Source organism: Dendrobates tinctorius, unplaced genomic scaffold (assembly GCF_039654945.1).
Source record: "Dendrobates tinctorius isolate UK_male_01 unplaced genomic scaffold, ASM3965494v1 ptg000049l, whole genome shotgun sequence".
NCBI lineage: Eukaryota > Metazoa > Chordata > Amphibia > Anura > Dendrobatidae > Dendrobates > Dendrobates tinctorius.
The window spans coordinates 20,594,292-20,611,154 of record NW_027361717.1 but is presented as its reverse complement, the minus strand read 5'-3'; the positions used below and the strand labels follow the sequence as shown (position 1 = coordinate 20,611,154).

Sequence of the window (16,863 nt, the reverse complement as noted above, 5' to 3'; positions counted from 1 at the left end):
ATTTTACTCAAAAATATACCTATAAAGAGAAAAATCAGACAAACTGAACATTTGGAAGTGGTCTCTTAATTTTTGCCAGAGCTGTATATTAAATAAGTATACATTAAAAACATTGGACTGACAAACATAGATAAGACCAAAAAATCCAAAAATTAGGATAATGTGAGTATTTTAATTGAATCAACCCTGCGACAAAGCCAGGTAAATAAAGAGGGCACTAAATCATCCTACGATTTTATCCTAAAGTCTAATACTGCCTAGCTGCAGAGGTTGACACCCTAATGAAACGTCGATACTGGCACTCCTGCTCCATGACATGCCTTACATGACCCTAATAGCTGTCTATATTGATATAGACATTGTGAGGTTGCACTGTTATTAAGTTAGGGGATCCTCGCTAGGCAGCGAACAAAACACATCCGGCACCGGGTTTTCATAAACCATAACATAGTCCATGCGGTTTATTCCTCCATCATAAACCCACAGCAGCAATATAAACTTCATATTACAGCATAGCATCCATTATAGCTTCACTCTGGTTGTCCTTTTATCACACAGGTTATGCAAATGTCCATTACACAGGCTCTTCAGCCTCTGCGTTATCTCACCCACGTCAGGGTCACGCATGGTTCTTTCACCATCATGCCGCAGACATCCTATTCCCTCCAGGGAATTACCAGGCATGTGCAGCCATTACACACAGCGTTCACTTGCTGTCAGAAGGCAGCCCCATCTCACTCAGATGGGACCTTCCACACTGGACCAACCAGATCCCAGCACTCACCTCCTGTGACCTCCTGGCCACATTATATGGTTTATAGCCACGCCCACTGGGTCACATGACTCTGACGTCATCACAGGTCCTTCATGCATTTACACACTCTTTCCAACAGTGCTTTAAACACACCCCCTTGGTGGGTTTGTAGGTAACCAGGCTAGCCCATCTCTCTAGTTACCTGGAGACTTCTCCCTTACACATTGAAACAACACCTCAGCAATATCATTGCTGAACAACACATAAGTCTCCATCTCATGGCCACCCACCTTGAGATACATAGCGGTCCTTCCATATTCTGTCACTCATCCTCTCTTGGGACATCCACACAGCGCCCCCTAGTGGACACATTGGTCATTACACCACAACATAAATAAAGTGTTGACTCAGCTGCAATCTGGCCACTAGAGTGAGGGTGAAATATTCTTAATTATGCCAGATGTATTATTCTTTTTTTCCCTATCTCAAGGGACATGACCCATTGTTTCATGTGAGACTGTTGAGTGCCCCTTTTTGTATGCTAGTTTGTAGAGTGTCTGCTGATTTCAGATTGCTTCAGCTCCTTGTGGTGTAATAGTCTGCATCAGTTGGAGGACAATTATGCAGTCTAATAGAATTAGCAAACAATGATGGAATAACCATGGTTATCTCCCCACCAAAAGTGGGGTGCTGATGGCTGGTGTAGTTTGCCTGGATGCACAAAAGCCACGTAGGTCCTAATACCTGGTGAGCCATCAGAAGGGTGAGACTGTCACTTGCACCATCTTGTATCATTGTTGGGAATGTTGAGGACTCAATAAAGTCTTACTGGAGTGTAGTACCCTCACCCTGTTTTGTCTGAATAGTGTTCTGCCCACGAGGAAGGAGTATGTGCATTCAGTTGGATGAGTCCTGGCCCATGCGGTCTTTTTAAAGACAGCCAGGCCAGCGGACAAGAGCACTCACTGACCCTGGTGTCTCTATAAACACCACAACGACGCATTTCCCCAAGCGAATTATCAGAAAGCCAATATTGAATCATAATGGCAGGCATGGTGTGCCTGACTAGGGAAATGTCCATGTTCAAATAGCCTACCTTCATTAATAGATACACCCGCAACTCCAATACCTCACAGCCAACCTTGATACTCTGCACAGTGTAGTGGAAACATATTGTCCTCATAACAGTAGTGCACATTCGCCCAAAAGACTACCTCCTAAAGATATATACTAAACAGGGAAAAAAATGGAGTACAAGTCCAATATCATAAAAATAAACAAGATTTATTAAACATGTAGTACTGACAATTACATAAATGACAAAAGATATATGAAGGATCAGATAGTATCACGGCACCTTGAAAAAGAGGCGAAACGCGCGTCGGTGGCGGCGCTGCTTGTGGTCCTTGGCAGAGTTCAATATAGGTAAGCACTATGGCTTGGGATAGTGGATTTTTTTCAGGATGCGCACCTGTTAGGATCTCTCTTACTTTTATATCCCTCAAGTATGGCCCATATTTGTTACAATCACTAAGCACTTTATTTTGTTAATTCTTAGGACTAACAAGCAGCAGATACTATCTGATCCTTCATATATCTTTTGTCATTTATGTAATTGTCAGTACTACATGTTTAATAAATCTTGTTTATTTTTATGATATTGGACTTGTACTCCATTTTTTTCCCTGTTTAATATGTTATGCTGGAGTGTCCATTCCCCATTTAGTCGGCACTACAAAGTGGGCGACTCTATTGGGATATATATTTGGTTCCGTATGGTTTTGTTTTATATATCTCCTAAAGATATATACAGTAGTTGAGATAAATCATGGCCACAGCACGAGATTAGTGCACCTGCGTAGATGTGATGTGTGCATGTGAGGCTGTGCTATATACCATATGGTGCTGGGCTATATACTCTGTGTGGCTGTGCTATATACCATGTGGGGATGTGCTATATACCATGTGGAGCTGTGCTATATACCATGTGGGGATGTGCTATATACCACGTGTAGCTGTGTATATACTATGTGGGGCTGTGCTATATACCATGTGGGGATGTACTATATACCATGTGGTGCTGGGCTATCTACCATGTGTGGCTGTGCTATATACCATGTGGTGCTGGGCTATATACCATGTGTGGATGTGCTATATACCATGTGGTGCTGGGCTATATGCCATGTCTGGCTGTGCTATATACCATGTGGTGCTGGGCTATATACCATGGGTGGCTGTCCTATATACCATGTGGTGCTGAGCTATGTACCTTGTGTTGCGGGAGTTGGAAGTTTCGCCCCCAGCAATTCGCCCCCAGCATTTCGCCCCCAGCAGTTCGCCCCCAGCAGTTCGCCCCCAGGTACACTTCGCCCCCGAACATTTCGCCCCCAGCATTTCGCCCCCAGGTTGTTTCGCCCCCGCACATTTCGCCCCCACACATTTCGCCCCCAGCAGTTTGCCCCCGGATGTTTCGCCCCCGGATGTTTCGCCCCCGGATGTTACGCCCCCGGATGTTTCGCCCCCGGATGTTTCGCCCCCGGATGTTTCGCCTCCGGATGTTTCGCCCCCAGCAGTTCGCCCCCGGATGTTTCGCCCCCGGATGTTTCGCCCCCGGATGTTTCGCCCCCAGCAGTTCGCCCCCGGATGTTTCGCCCCTGGATGTTTCGCCCCCAGCAGTTCGCCCCCGGATGTTTCGCCCCCAGCAGTTTGCCCCCAGCAGTTCGCCCCGGATGTTTCGCCCCCAGCAGTTCGCCCCCGCATGTTTCGCCCCCAGCAGTTCGCCCCCGGATGTTTCGCCCCCAGCAGTTCGCCCCCAGCAGTTCGCCCCCGGATGTTTTGCCCCCAGCAGTTCGCCCCCAGCAGTTCGCCCCCGCATGTTTCGCCCCCAGCAGTTCGCCCCCAGCAGGTCACCCCCGGATGTTTCGCCCCCGGATGTTTCGCCCCCAGCAGCTCACCCCCGGATATTTCGCTCCCAACAGTTTGCCCCCGGATGTTTCGCCCCCACAGTTCGCCCCCAGCAGTTCGCCCCCGGATGTTTCGCCCCCAGCAGTTCGCCCCCGGATGTTTCGCCCCCAGCAGTTCGCCCCCGGATGTTTCGCCTCCGGATGTTTCGCCCCCAGCAGTTCACCCCCGGATGTTTCGCCCCCGGATGTTTCGCCCCAGCAGTTCGCCCCCGGATGTTTCGCCCCCAGCAGTTTGCCCCCAGCAGTTCGCCCCGGATGTTTCGCCCCCAGCAGTTCGCCCCCGCATGTTTCGCCCCCAGCAGTTCGCCCCCGGATGTTTCGCCCCCAGCAGTTCGCCCCCGCATGTTTCGCCCCCAGCAGTTCGCCCCCGGATGTTTTGCCCCCAGCAGTTCGCCCCCAGCAGTTCGCCCCCAGCAGTTCGCCCCCGCATGTTTCGCCCCCAGCAGTTCGCCCCCAGCAGGTCACCCCCGGATGTTTCGCCCCCGGATGTTTCGCCCCCAGCAGTTCACCCCCGGATATTTCGCTCCCAACAGTTTGCCCCCGGATGTTTCGCCCCCACAGTTCGCCCCCAGCAGTTCGCCCCCGGATGTTTCGCCCCCAGCAGTTCGCCTCCGGATGTTTCGCCCCCGGATGTTACGCCCCCGGATGTTTCGCCCCCAGCAGTTCGCCCCCGGATGTTTCGCCTCCGGATGTTTCGCCTCCAGCAGTTCGCCCCCGGATGTTTCGCCCCCGGATGTTTCGCCCCCAGCAGTTCGCCCCCGGATGTTTCGCCCCCGGATGTTTCGCCCCCAGCAGTTTGCCCCCGGATGTTTCGCCCCCGGATGTTTCGCCCCCAGCAGTTCGCCCCCGGATGTTTCGCCCCCAGCAGTTTGCCCCCAGCAGTTTGCTTCGGATGTTTCGCCCCCAGCAGTTCGCCCCCGCATGTTTCGCCCCCAGCAGTTCGCCCCCAGATGTTTCGCCCCCAGCAGTTCGCCCCCAGCAGTTCGCCCCCGCATGTTTCGCCCCCAGCAGTTCGCCCTCAGCAGGTCACCCCCGGATGTTTCGCCCCCAGCAGTTCGCCCCCGCATGTTTCGCCCCCAGCAGTTCGCCCCCAGATGTTTCGCCCCCAGCAGTTCGCCCCCAGCAGTTCGCCCCCTCATGTTTCGCCCCCAGCAGTTCACCCCCAGCAGTTCGCCCCCGCATGTTTCGCCCCCAGCAGTTCACCCCCGGATATTTCGCTCCCAACAGTTTGCCCCCGGATGTTTTGCCCCCAGCAGTTTGCCCCCGGATGTTTCGCCCCCAGCAGTTCGCCCCCAGCAGTTCGCCCCCGCATGTTTCGCCCCCAGAAGTTCGCCCCCAGATGTTTCGCCCCCGGATGTTTCACCCCCAGCAGTTTGCCCCCAGCAGTTCGCCCCGGATGTTTCGCCCCCAGCAGTTCGCCCCCGGATGTTTTGCCCCCAGCAGTTTGCCCCCAGCAGTTCGTCCCCGGATGTTTCGCCCCCAGCAGGTCGCCCCCGGATGTTTCGCCCCCAGCAGTTCACCCCCGGATGTTTCGCCCCCGGATGTTTCACCCCCGTATGTTTCGCCCCCTGTCAGTTCGCCCCCAGCAGTTCATCCCTGGATGTTTTGCCTCTAGCAATTTGCTCCTGGATCTTTCGCATCCGGGAAAGACCTGCCTGAACTGAACATTGGCAGGTTTGCTTATCACTAATAATACACCATATGAGTCTAAGATATACAATTCTGATCAAATTAGGTTTTTTTATTCTCAAACTTTGTTTTCTAGATGAGTAATTTTACAAACAGACAGGAAAATAGTAGGATTTCATTGGTTACTAAGGAGGTCGTGCCCCCTTGGGAGCAGAACGGATCCTGGCTCCCTATGATACATTCAGGGCTGCTTGTTCACAGCCCTCTGCAAAGCTCCCCTTCACCCTCCGCTCATGTGCTCTGTCCTGGACAAGAGGAGGGCTCCCCCCTGCCTGTGTAAAGCCGTTACAGGACGGAACACATGGGGGGGCTTTGCAGAGGGCTGTAAACCAGCAGCCCTTTATACATCATAGGGAATATATTGTTAGCTGCATGCTCCTGTGCAGCCACGCCCTCTAGAATCCATCCACAAGTACTGCTACTAAGGAGAAACAACCTCCTTGGCAACCACTGAAATCCTGCAGAACATGGAGCTTTTACTTGGATGAGACTTTTCACACAGAAGTGAAGCTGCTGGAAGGTCTCCTTTGGAAATGAATATCATGGGCACAGGTACTATAACATAACATGTTTTTTGCAGAGTTATGCTTTAACTGTATATATCAAAACTGTTTTAACAAGAAACATAAAAAGGTATAGAGGGGAAGGATTAGAGAAAAAGAGAAAATACAAATTGCAGGTTATAATGCTTGAATTATTTTACAGCTAAAAACACTGCTCTCAAAACATACAATATGTGACCATGAACTAAAAATCAAAGCTGTAGGCAATGCCTCTCAGATAATCCATCAAGCTTCTATTATCGAAATCTTGCACGATACGTTTAACCCTTGCTGAAATTGCAGCATACTTTTTGTTTCTTGCAGCGATGGGATTTCCTGCTATTATCTGAATAATTTCAAAACTATGGAGCTCTTGCTGATGTTTCAGACAGTTAATGAACCGGTATATATTTTGGAAAAGAGTACCACATGTTTCTCGAAAGCTACGGTGCCATCCTTCGACATCATTATTTGTTCGCTGTTGATCATTCAATGTTCGTTCATACACATTCCAGAATTGAACTGGAAACAAAGGTGCTTGACGTCCTCTGCGAGTCATTCAACCAATTTACGTATCTTCATAATAGCTGGCAATGGGTATAGCTTCTTGTGGAAAGTCAGGATCTTCCACCAATTCTTCAAATGATTGCACAACATTCTGTGGTGGTAGAAAGGCCAGGGCAGGTATCATGCTTATCCAACGGGCAAATTCATGGTCACCTTGGTATTGCATCTTGAGTCCTTCATTTTGAACTTTACGCCAAACCGACTGTGATAGGTGGAAAAAGCAACCAGTCTTCACAAGGTTGGGGAATTCACTTTCAAATGCCTGTATTGCAGCTAGTTCAAAATCCAACATCAGGTTGTCTGGCTGCAGTCCAGGCTGCAAGTTCTTCAGCTCTTGCAGCAACGTCTGGTATGTAGAACGGCTCTTGTCTGTCAGCAAGGTGAACACTACAGGAACAACAAGGCCGCTGTGGACTACATGGATTGTGTAAAGTTGCTTAAACAAGGCTGGTGTAGTGAAAAACATGCCATCAGCAAACCACTCTTTACTTTGTGCCAGTAGATGGAGATTGTCTCTTGTTCCAAATATCAACATACGGCTGTGTCCATTTCCTAATTTAAAATGAAAGTATTAGTAGAGGAAATAACAGGAAAAGTGTAACAAGCAGCAGACAGAGTTTTGGGATAAATTCACAAAAAAAATATCCTAATCAGAAGCCTCTGTTCATATCTCACATTAAATACTCACATTTTGCTCCAGATTTTTTGATTTCATAATAAAAAAACTGAAGCAAAATCTAGTGTGAAGGGGCCAACCAATAGTTTTTTACAACATATATTGTCCCAGTGGAAAATTATATATTTTTGTTTAAAATTAAAATTACTTCCAAACTTGAAATACATTTTTAGATCCTTCAACTAGACGGCCGTTCAGCACGGCCGATCGCCGCCATGCTGAACGGGCCGTCTAGTTGACAGCCGCATCCAGATGCGGCATGTGGCTGGACGTCTGAATGAACGACTGGGCGGTCCGCCCGCCTGAATGGGGCATTCCATTCAGGTGGATGGGCGCGCTAGTCGTCGGGTGGGCAGCGCGGACGTTCGTGACATCCGCGCTGCCTATGCTGTCTCATTGAGAGGATTGTGCAGGACGCAAAAAACGCCAGTAAAATCACCAGTGTGCTTTTGGCCTAAGGCATAACTGAATGGTCCATTAGGCTGGGGTCATATGCAGCATTAATGTGTAAATCCCATCCACATGCTGATGAAAAAATTTTGTTTACAAAAAAAAAACATGCAGTGCAGCATGTCAATGTATGCTGCCATTATACAAACAAAATTCCAGCCATTCAGACAAGGGGCTGAAATCCTGCACTAAAACCTGCACCTAAATCCATAGAGTTAAGTGAAGATTTTGATACAGAATTAGGGTACCACAATAGTGGCCACAATTGCAGGCACAAATAGATTCCTGTGGGATCTCAAATTGCTACCGTAATTACAGCCGCTGCGGAGATGCCGCTCCACAATCCCCTTCCGTCAGTGGGCACGAGGCCTCAGGCTTTATCCAGACAAGCTGGATTTACAGGCGTATTCCGTGCTGTGTTTCCTGCCTGAAACCCGCCCTTTCATGTCTATGGTGCGGGTTACGGGCGGATTCCGGCCGGGGCCGGAAAACGCCCCACCGGAAAATAGCTTCAAAGCTATTTTCCGGCGGATCCCGGAAGGAATGGGAATGGGCAAGAGGGAAACCTCCCGAAAAATGCCTGCAAACCACGCCAAATACGCTCGGTTTAGGCCATAGCAGGGCATGGCCACGCCCATAGCAGAGCTTGCCACGTCCCCTATTTGCAGAAGCGTTTTGCCAAAGCGCTTGCAAAGTGCTTAAAAAGTGCTTGGAAGCAGCAGGCAAAACGCATCTGCAAATCATGGCGTATCTCACCTGAGCTCCGGAGTTCAGCCCGACCTGTCCACGGATCTGCAGGACTGAACTACGAGAGCCGAGGAATCAGCCGGCGATGGCAGTTCAGTCCGTGCATGCCGCAGACAGGCGAGGCTGAACTCCAGGGCAGCATCCAGGACAGGTATGGCCAGTACAATGCTGCATATTTGGAATTAGTGTTGGCTGGTCCGATCACTGAAGATCGTAATTTATTACGATTTTCAGGCTGATCCTTATTTTAAATTACGATCCGATTTGTAGCCAGATCATGATGATGATCTGAATTAGAAATCGGAATCCTCCGTAATCTGAAAACACTGTCCGGGCATACACTCCCGAACAGTGTGCGCATATATATATATATATACACACACACACACACTATACAGGTGTACAGCGTGTGTGCATATTTAGCTTTAGTAAATGGCTCCAGGCTGCGCTGTTAAAAAATAAACAAACCCAGTCACTCACCTCTTTCTCCAGTGTCCAGTACTGGCTCCGGCTCCTAGCCCAGCAGTGCAGGGAATCCCGAAATCCAGGCGGCGCATCGCCGCCTCTGTGCCTGCCGTACTATAACTACAGTGGAGAGTGATCCCAGGACCGCTCACTAGACGGTCCTGGGAAAGCACCACATCACGTCACAGAACAGCCCGGCACATGTGCAGAGGTGGTGATGCACAACCCAGAATGCATAGCATTGGGATTTCGGAATTCCCTGCACCGCCGGAGACAGCGCTGGACACCGGAGAGAGAGTTGAATAACTGGGTTTGTTTATTTTTTAACAGCGCAGCTTGAGGCCATTATATATATGCAAGAAAGCTGGAAGAAGAGTGGCTCAACTGAGATTGTTGCTGAGGACTCAGTGTGCTGCTAGAGCAGGGGTTGGCTTCCGCCCGTACTTAACATGCATCCATGAAGAAAGACCTCCGCGCTCCTGAAGTCCTATACAAATCCTTTATTGCATTTCAAAGTTCCAAAAGTGCCAGACCACCATCACCCACCCACATATATGCATATATATACATACACACACTGTTCGGGCGTACAGTGTGCATATATATATCTATATATATATATCTACATCTAGCTCTGGAGATTGGATCTGAATTAATTCCAATCTTTCGGTATGATCAGCCCGATCTGATCCTATCTTTCCAGTGATCGGCCAACACTAGTTGGAATCAGTAGGCCTCACTACATTATATTACCCTCAAAGTTTCCCTTGAAGGCAAAAATCACATAGTATTTTATATCAGCACCTTATAGTGTAGCATTTTTCACATTTGTGCAAAATAAACTTTGCAATAATTATGCATAATGGAATTGTTTTAATACAATGTTAAATGGTTAAGTAGCTTACCAGAGTCATGCAGAAGGAACTTCTGCTGGACACCATCAATACTGATCTCCTGGAACTCGAGGGGGATAACAAGTTGATCAAGGGTTTGAGGTAACCTTGGGATATTGCCAAGTTGCCTTGCTAATCGTATTGTCCTCTTCAGTGATGCTTTCCTTGGGAGAAGTGCTGCAACATTAGAATGGGCTCCTGAAACGACGTCTGTGAGAATCTGTTGTGGTGTCTCCTGTGTTGTCCTTGCCCTGGTGAGTGCCTCATTGCCAAGTCGGATTGCTTCAGGTCTTGCAGCTTGTGCTGCGTGATTGTGAAGATTGACTACTTTCACAACTTCGCCAAATTCTTCATTGTCCAAACACGTCCCTTGCAAGTTGACCGTTTTTCACATACCCAGATGGAATGAACATCGTCAGCGGTTCGTTTGGAAAATAAGTAATTGTGATTCTCATGGACCAACTTCCTCCTTCCACGTTTGGACAGAACTGAATTCATAGTTGTAGAAAGTGAATTGCTGTGGAAGCTGACTGATTTTTTGTGGCAGTACACTTCTCTCTTTGTGGAGATTTCAGACACTGCTATATTCTGATATACAGATGGAATAAAAGCTAGTCTAATGTAACTTGCAGGACATGTGACCTGCTACTTGTTACATCTGCAACAAAACTTGCAACAAAGCAGGTCAGTGCTGGGTCAGGTAAAAGTTCAAAATTGTTTAGATTTTAGGCCTCTTGCACACTGTAATTTTAGAGTGGTTTCACACTTGTGTTTGTGGCCGCCAGAGGTCGATCCGCTCTGGATCTGACATCCAGCTGACCCCAGGGCAATGCTGGCTGAATGCTGGCATTCCGCTTGCATTGCCCATAGAAGTGAACGGCTGGGTTCTGCGATCTGCAGACGCCTGTTCGCTTTCGTAATGCCGCATTCCGCTATCAGTGTCAGAACAAAAAGAAGAGCATTTTCTTCTTTTCGTTCCGCTGCAGGTTAGCGGAATGCGGCATTACAGAAGCGAACGGGTGGCCTGTAGTGCATATGTAGCGGAAGTTTGAAAGCACCCTTATGCTGCCACTGTTTTAGAACTCCAAAGCACGTGCTTTATTGGCATTTTTCAGAGCGCTTTTGTGAGCACTCTCGGTAATGACCCATAAGATACAGGCTATTGATGAACGCTAAGTGCTCAAAAATAGCTCCTGTAATAAAATAAAAAGAGCTGGCCGAAACAACACCTCGCTTTTCTAGCCATTGACTTATCTACTATATAATTGTCTAAGGGTCACTTTCGTCTTTCTGTCTGTAACGTTTTATTCGTATATTCATTGGTCGCGGCGTCTGTCTGTCATGTAAATCCAAGTCGCTGATTGGTCGTGGCAAAACGCCCACGACCAATCAGCGACGGTCACAGTCTGCCATAAAAATGGCCGCTGCTTCACTGCCCTGCACTCACTGCTGACCGCTCACACAGGGTTAATGCCAGCGTTAACGGATCGCGGTGTACCGCACTCCGTTAACGCTGCTATTAACCCTGTGTGACCAACTTTTCGCTATTGATGGTGCCTATGCAGCATCAATAGTGAAAAGATGTAATGTTAAAAATAATAATGATAAAAAAAAAGTTATTCTCACCCCCTCCAACGTCGCGCTGTCCTCCGCGCCTCTCTCCAATGCACACCGTCCAGGACCTGCGATGATGTCACGGTCATGTGACCGCGACATCATCGCAGGTCCTACGCTCAGACCGGAAGCCACCGCCAGCACTGCAGAGAGGCGCGAGGACTTCAGGGCCCGTGGCTGAGGTGAGTATATCTTTATTATTTTTTTTTAAACACGAATATAGTGCCCACATTCCTAGACTACGTGGACAGTGCAATATACTACGTGACCAGTGCAATATACTACGTTGGCTGGCCAATATACTATGTACGCTGTGTAATTTACTATGTGCACTGTGCAATTTACTACGTGGACTGTGCAATTTACTACGTGCGCTGTCCAAAATACTATGTCGGCTGTCCTATATACTACGTGGCCTGTACAATGTACTACGTGGACTGTCCAATATACTACATAACCTGTGCAACATACCACGTGGCTGTGCCTTCTAGAATACCCGATACATTAGAATCGGGCCACCATGTAGTATATTCAAAATTGGCAATCTTCTTAGCGATTTTCCAGTGCTTAGCACTTGGGAAAGTGGCTACTGTGAAAGCGGTCTTAGGGCTAAAACACAAGGCCAAAATTCCCTGCCTAATTTGGGGCCGAAACATCTGGGGGCAAAAAGCAGGGGGCGAAACATCCGGGGGCGAACTGCTGTGGGCGAACTGCTGGGGACGAAACATCCGGGGGTGAACTGCTGGGGGCAAAACATCTGGGGGCAAACTGCTGGGGATGAAACATCCGGGGGCGAACTGCTGGGGGCGAAACATCCGGGGGCGAACTGCTGGGGGCGAAACATCCGTGGGTGAAACATCCGGGGGCGAACTGCTGGGGGTGAAACATCCGGGGGCGAACTGCTGGGGGCGAAACATCCGGGGGCGAACTGCTGGGGGCGAACTGCTGGGGGCGAAACATCCGGGGGCGAACTGCTGGGGGCAAAACATCTGGGGGCGAACTGCTGGGGGTGAAAGATCTGGGGGCAAACTGCTGGGGGCGAAACATCCGGGGGCGAACTGCTGGGGGTGAATCATCCGGGGGCGAAACATCCGGGGGCGAACTGCTGGGGGCGAAACATCCGGGAGCGAACTGCTGCAGGCGAAACATCCGGGTACGAACTGCTGGGGGCGAACTGCTGGGGACGAAACATCCGGGGGTGAACTGCTGGGGGCGAAACATCCGGGGGCGAACTGCAGGGGGCGAAACATCCGGGGGCGAACTGCTGGGGGCAAAACATCCGGGGGCAAACTGCTGGGGGTGAATCATCCGGGGGCGAAACATCTGGGGGCGAACTGCTGGGGGCGAAACATCCGGGAGCGAACTGCTGGGGGCGAAACATCCGGGTACAAACTGCTGGGGGCGAACTGCTGGGGACGAAACATCCGGGGTTGAACTGCTGGGGGCGAAAAATCCGGGGGCGAACTGCTGGGGGCGAAACATCTGGGGGCGAACTGCTGGGGGCAAAACATCCGGGGGCGAACTGCTGGGGGCGAAACATCCGGGGGCGAACTGCTGGGGGCGAAACATCCGGGGGCGAACTGCTGGGGGCGAAACATCCGGGGGTGAAACATCCGGGGGCGAAACATCCGGGGGCGAAACATCCGGGGTCGAACTGCTGGGGGCGAAACATCCGGAGGCGAAACATCCGGGGGCGAAACATCAGGGGGCGAACTGCTGGGGGCGAAACATCCGGGGGCGAAACATCCGGGGGCGAAACATCCGGGGGCGAACTGCTGGGGGCGAAAAGTGCGGGGGCGAAATGTGCGGGGGCGAAACAACCTGGGGGCGAAATGCTGGGGGCGAAATATTCGGGGGCGAAGTGTACCTGGGGGCGAACTTCTGGGGGCGAACTGCTGGGGGCGAAACTTCCTAAAACCTGTGTTGCTGGGCTATATGCCATGTCTGGCTGTGCTATATACCATGTGGTGCTGGGCTATATACCATGGGTGGCTGTCCTATATACCATGTGGTGCTGAGCTATGTACCTTGTGTTGCTGGGCTATATACCATGGGTGGCTGTCCTATATACCATGTGGTGCTGGGCTATATACCATGGGTGGCTGTCCTATATACCATGTGGTGCTGAGCTATATACCATGTGGTGCTGGGCTATATACCATGGGTGGCTGTCCTATATACCATGTGGGGCTGGGCTATATACCATGGTGGGTGTAAAATAATGCATATCCTGTAAAATACTCAGGACTAGTTACCAGATAAAAATATAGTGGTTTATTTGGATTCTTCCATCAAAGAAAGGTTATTACAGAAAAACAGGTGAATAAAAATAAGTGAAAGAGAAATTGTCCATAGTTCATACTCTGAAATCTCACATGGCAAAAGCAACATGTATTCTTCTTTCTCTCGGGGATCTCACATGGCAAATGGCGTCTGTCTCTTAGTTCGGCTTCTTCGTAGTCAAGTAACATACCAGCTGTTGAGTTATGTCATCTTGCGTCTGTGTCTCATGATGGTGAGGGAAGAAGAAGAGCGACCTCTACAGTTAGCCATGAATTATATACGTCTCCTAAAGCACGTGGTCTCTACATATATGGAGCTGTCTTTCTACCATGAGCCAAGCTTAAAAATAGCCTATGTCATGTAAGCTAAAGCATTCTACAGAACTGGGTGTAATAAGAAATAATTAACGGATTATTAATATTTAACAATTCCCCCTTTTGAGGGAGACAGACATTAATTGGAACCCTCAAATATAACGATCTTTTTTTTTCTTTTCTTCTTCTTTGACAAAATAATTTAATATCAATAATAATAATAATAATAATAATAATATTAGATTACCGTTATAAGTACTCAATGACATAATTGATGTGAACTCATGTTATGGTAAGCCATGAACAATATTCATATAAAATATGTATAATTATACTTCCCTAAGTCTAAATTGAAGCATCTCAGGTCCAGTCATCATCATCTGATGTCATCTGGTCTTCATTTTGATGTCTTCTGTCTTCTTCTTGGTTCTTTTAAAAACACAGTTTTTCTATAGCATATAGAAATTGTGTTGTGTATCAAATCAAAGTCCATAATTTCAAATGTTAATACGAAAACAAAGTCTATGCAGCTTTAATATCTGTGCAGTGTCATCTTTAAAAACCTGGGCTTACATTGGCTCGCCTTGGATATTCTGGAATCCTCCATCGGTACTGGTCTTTGAACAGGTGTGACGTCTTTGGTCAGCAAAGCAAGGGTTAAAATGACTCTTCCTTGCTAAACATAGCACCATAACCAGTCTTTGTCCTAATGCACAGGACATATGTCAGGGTTGTAGCTTCCTGATAATTACCTTCATTGTTCACCAGCTTTCATCGAAGCTTTTCAGGTGATTGAAAACCTCTGGAACTTGATAAGAACGTGATAACACCGTTCATCTCAGCATCATAGGATCATCGTCCTCTGGTTGTCAGGTTAGACACTTTAATTGTGACTGTCAGTGGTGGATACTGCACTTGTGACTGTCAGTGGTGGATACTGCACTTGTGACTGTCAGTGGTGGATACTGCATTTGTAATTAACACAGTCTATTACTCAGTAATCATAGCTTTGTTACCTTCTGGGACTTCTGGATCGCGGCATTCTTCTTCTTGCAACTGATAAAAATCAATGAAGTTTAGAAATGTGAAAAGTCTTTATTAACATAATTTCAGTATCTTGCTTGAAGTCTTCATTCCCTATTCTATACCAAATCTGGTAATTTCCCTATCCCATAATATCACAGCGTACCATAGCAATCAGTAATATCCATATAATTATTATCAGAATTTGTACCATATATGGATTTCAATATTTGAAATAATAAACCAATAATACATTATTATCCGCATTTTTCATGTGATAGAACATTTTTTTATGTCATAGGTGTAATTACCTTTTTCAACCCATAGGTGTCACTGTGTTTTATGTAACCAGTGTTATCATCTTTATTAATAAGGAATATATTTATTATACTAATAATATGTAGGAATGTAAAGCCATGAACCAAAATAAGAATATATGAGTGAGCGAATGAATGAATAAAAGAATTGTTGCATATAACTCAGAAGTGAAACATTTTCCTTAGTAATAGAACCATATAATTGCTATATTTAATGAAGCAATATTCTCAGTAGATATTACTTTACTAAATATTGGTGAAAGAATTAAAAATAATGAAAAATAAGAATGAAAAATAAAAATAAGAATAAGGCCTTTATGTTGATGCAGAGTAGTTATGTCTTCAGTAACATATACCCTTAATATTTCCATGATCTGGATTATTTCATAATTGTCATAAACTTGTGTTACCAAAATATTCAAATTATGCAACTTTGCATGTAATTCCTCTTAGTGTAAAGAAATGACTCTTTATAATACTTGTTATTATACCCAATACTTATACCATTGTACCTTATTAATATTTTTTTCCTATTAAAATGTGTGAAGAAGAGGTATTAATCAAATGTGATGATGTAGTCAGGATAAAAAACATATTTTCCCCCTTAATACCAAAAAATATTGTTCTATGAAATAATTCATTTATCAAAACCAAAATTAAAAATAATTAATGTATAAATTATGTGAATTTATACTTGCTTATACCATTATTTGTCTGAAGATGTGTAACCATTAAAATTAATTTGAATATCATAAAATTATCCTTTGGAAAAATTAATTTGCATAAACCATTTTGATGTGCGATTGCACTTTGCACTTATCCACTATTAACTAAATCAAGAAATAATAATTACTATAGAAATATAGAAATATATGTTTGTATAGATAATATTTCATTATGTATCTTAATATTCTAATAATTTCCTAAAGATAAAAGCTTTGGGTTTTTTTTTTTTTTTTTTTTCTCATGCATTCAGGATCCTGAGGTCTCACAAACATATCACATTACTCGCTCAGCAGCTGCTCATCCACTCAGTCACTGTCACTCAGACTGTGTCACATATTAACTTTAAACCAAATACCTCACATATGAAGGTGTGATGAATACACGTATTTTAACCCAAATTATCCTAATTATCAATGCATTGTAAACTATTTCAATTTAGTCTCTTAATATTTCTTTGAATATTCCCCAAATACACATGACATAAATATATATATAGCTATACTTGACATTTAGGCCTGGAAAAAAAATTCTATTGCTTTGCAAAAGTTGAGACCCCCTTTAAAATTCTTTTCCTAAGGAACAGGGACATAGTATACTGGTATACTTGTATTATTAGAACAAGGTTCAAATTCCCCTGCTGTGGTTGTCATTCAAACCATGCAGTAAAGCACACACCCAGAACATATTTTAAAATGCAATTAGCTATTTCCTTTTAAGGGTTAGATATAAAATCATGCAATTATTGCAACATCCTGTGTAAATAAAGGCATAAATCCTTGGAAGAGAATTTTTCCCGATTAAGTCCTGCTTTGAAATGAAAATTCTAAGGAAACATAAAAG

The 16,863-nt window shown here is 46.4% G+C and overlaps 1 protein-coding gene across 1 annotated transcript in view; it reads left to right on the top strand.

Annotated features, from left to right (window-relative positions):
* Window positions 1-16,863, top strand: part of LOC141091131 (kyphoscoliosis peptidase-like) — a 256,972-nt gene that overhangs the window by 165,964 nt on the left and 74,145 nt on the right. The window lies entirely within an intron of this gene.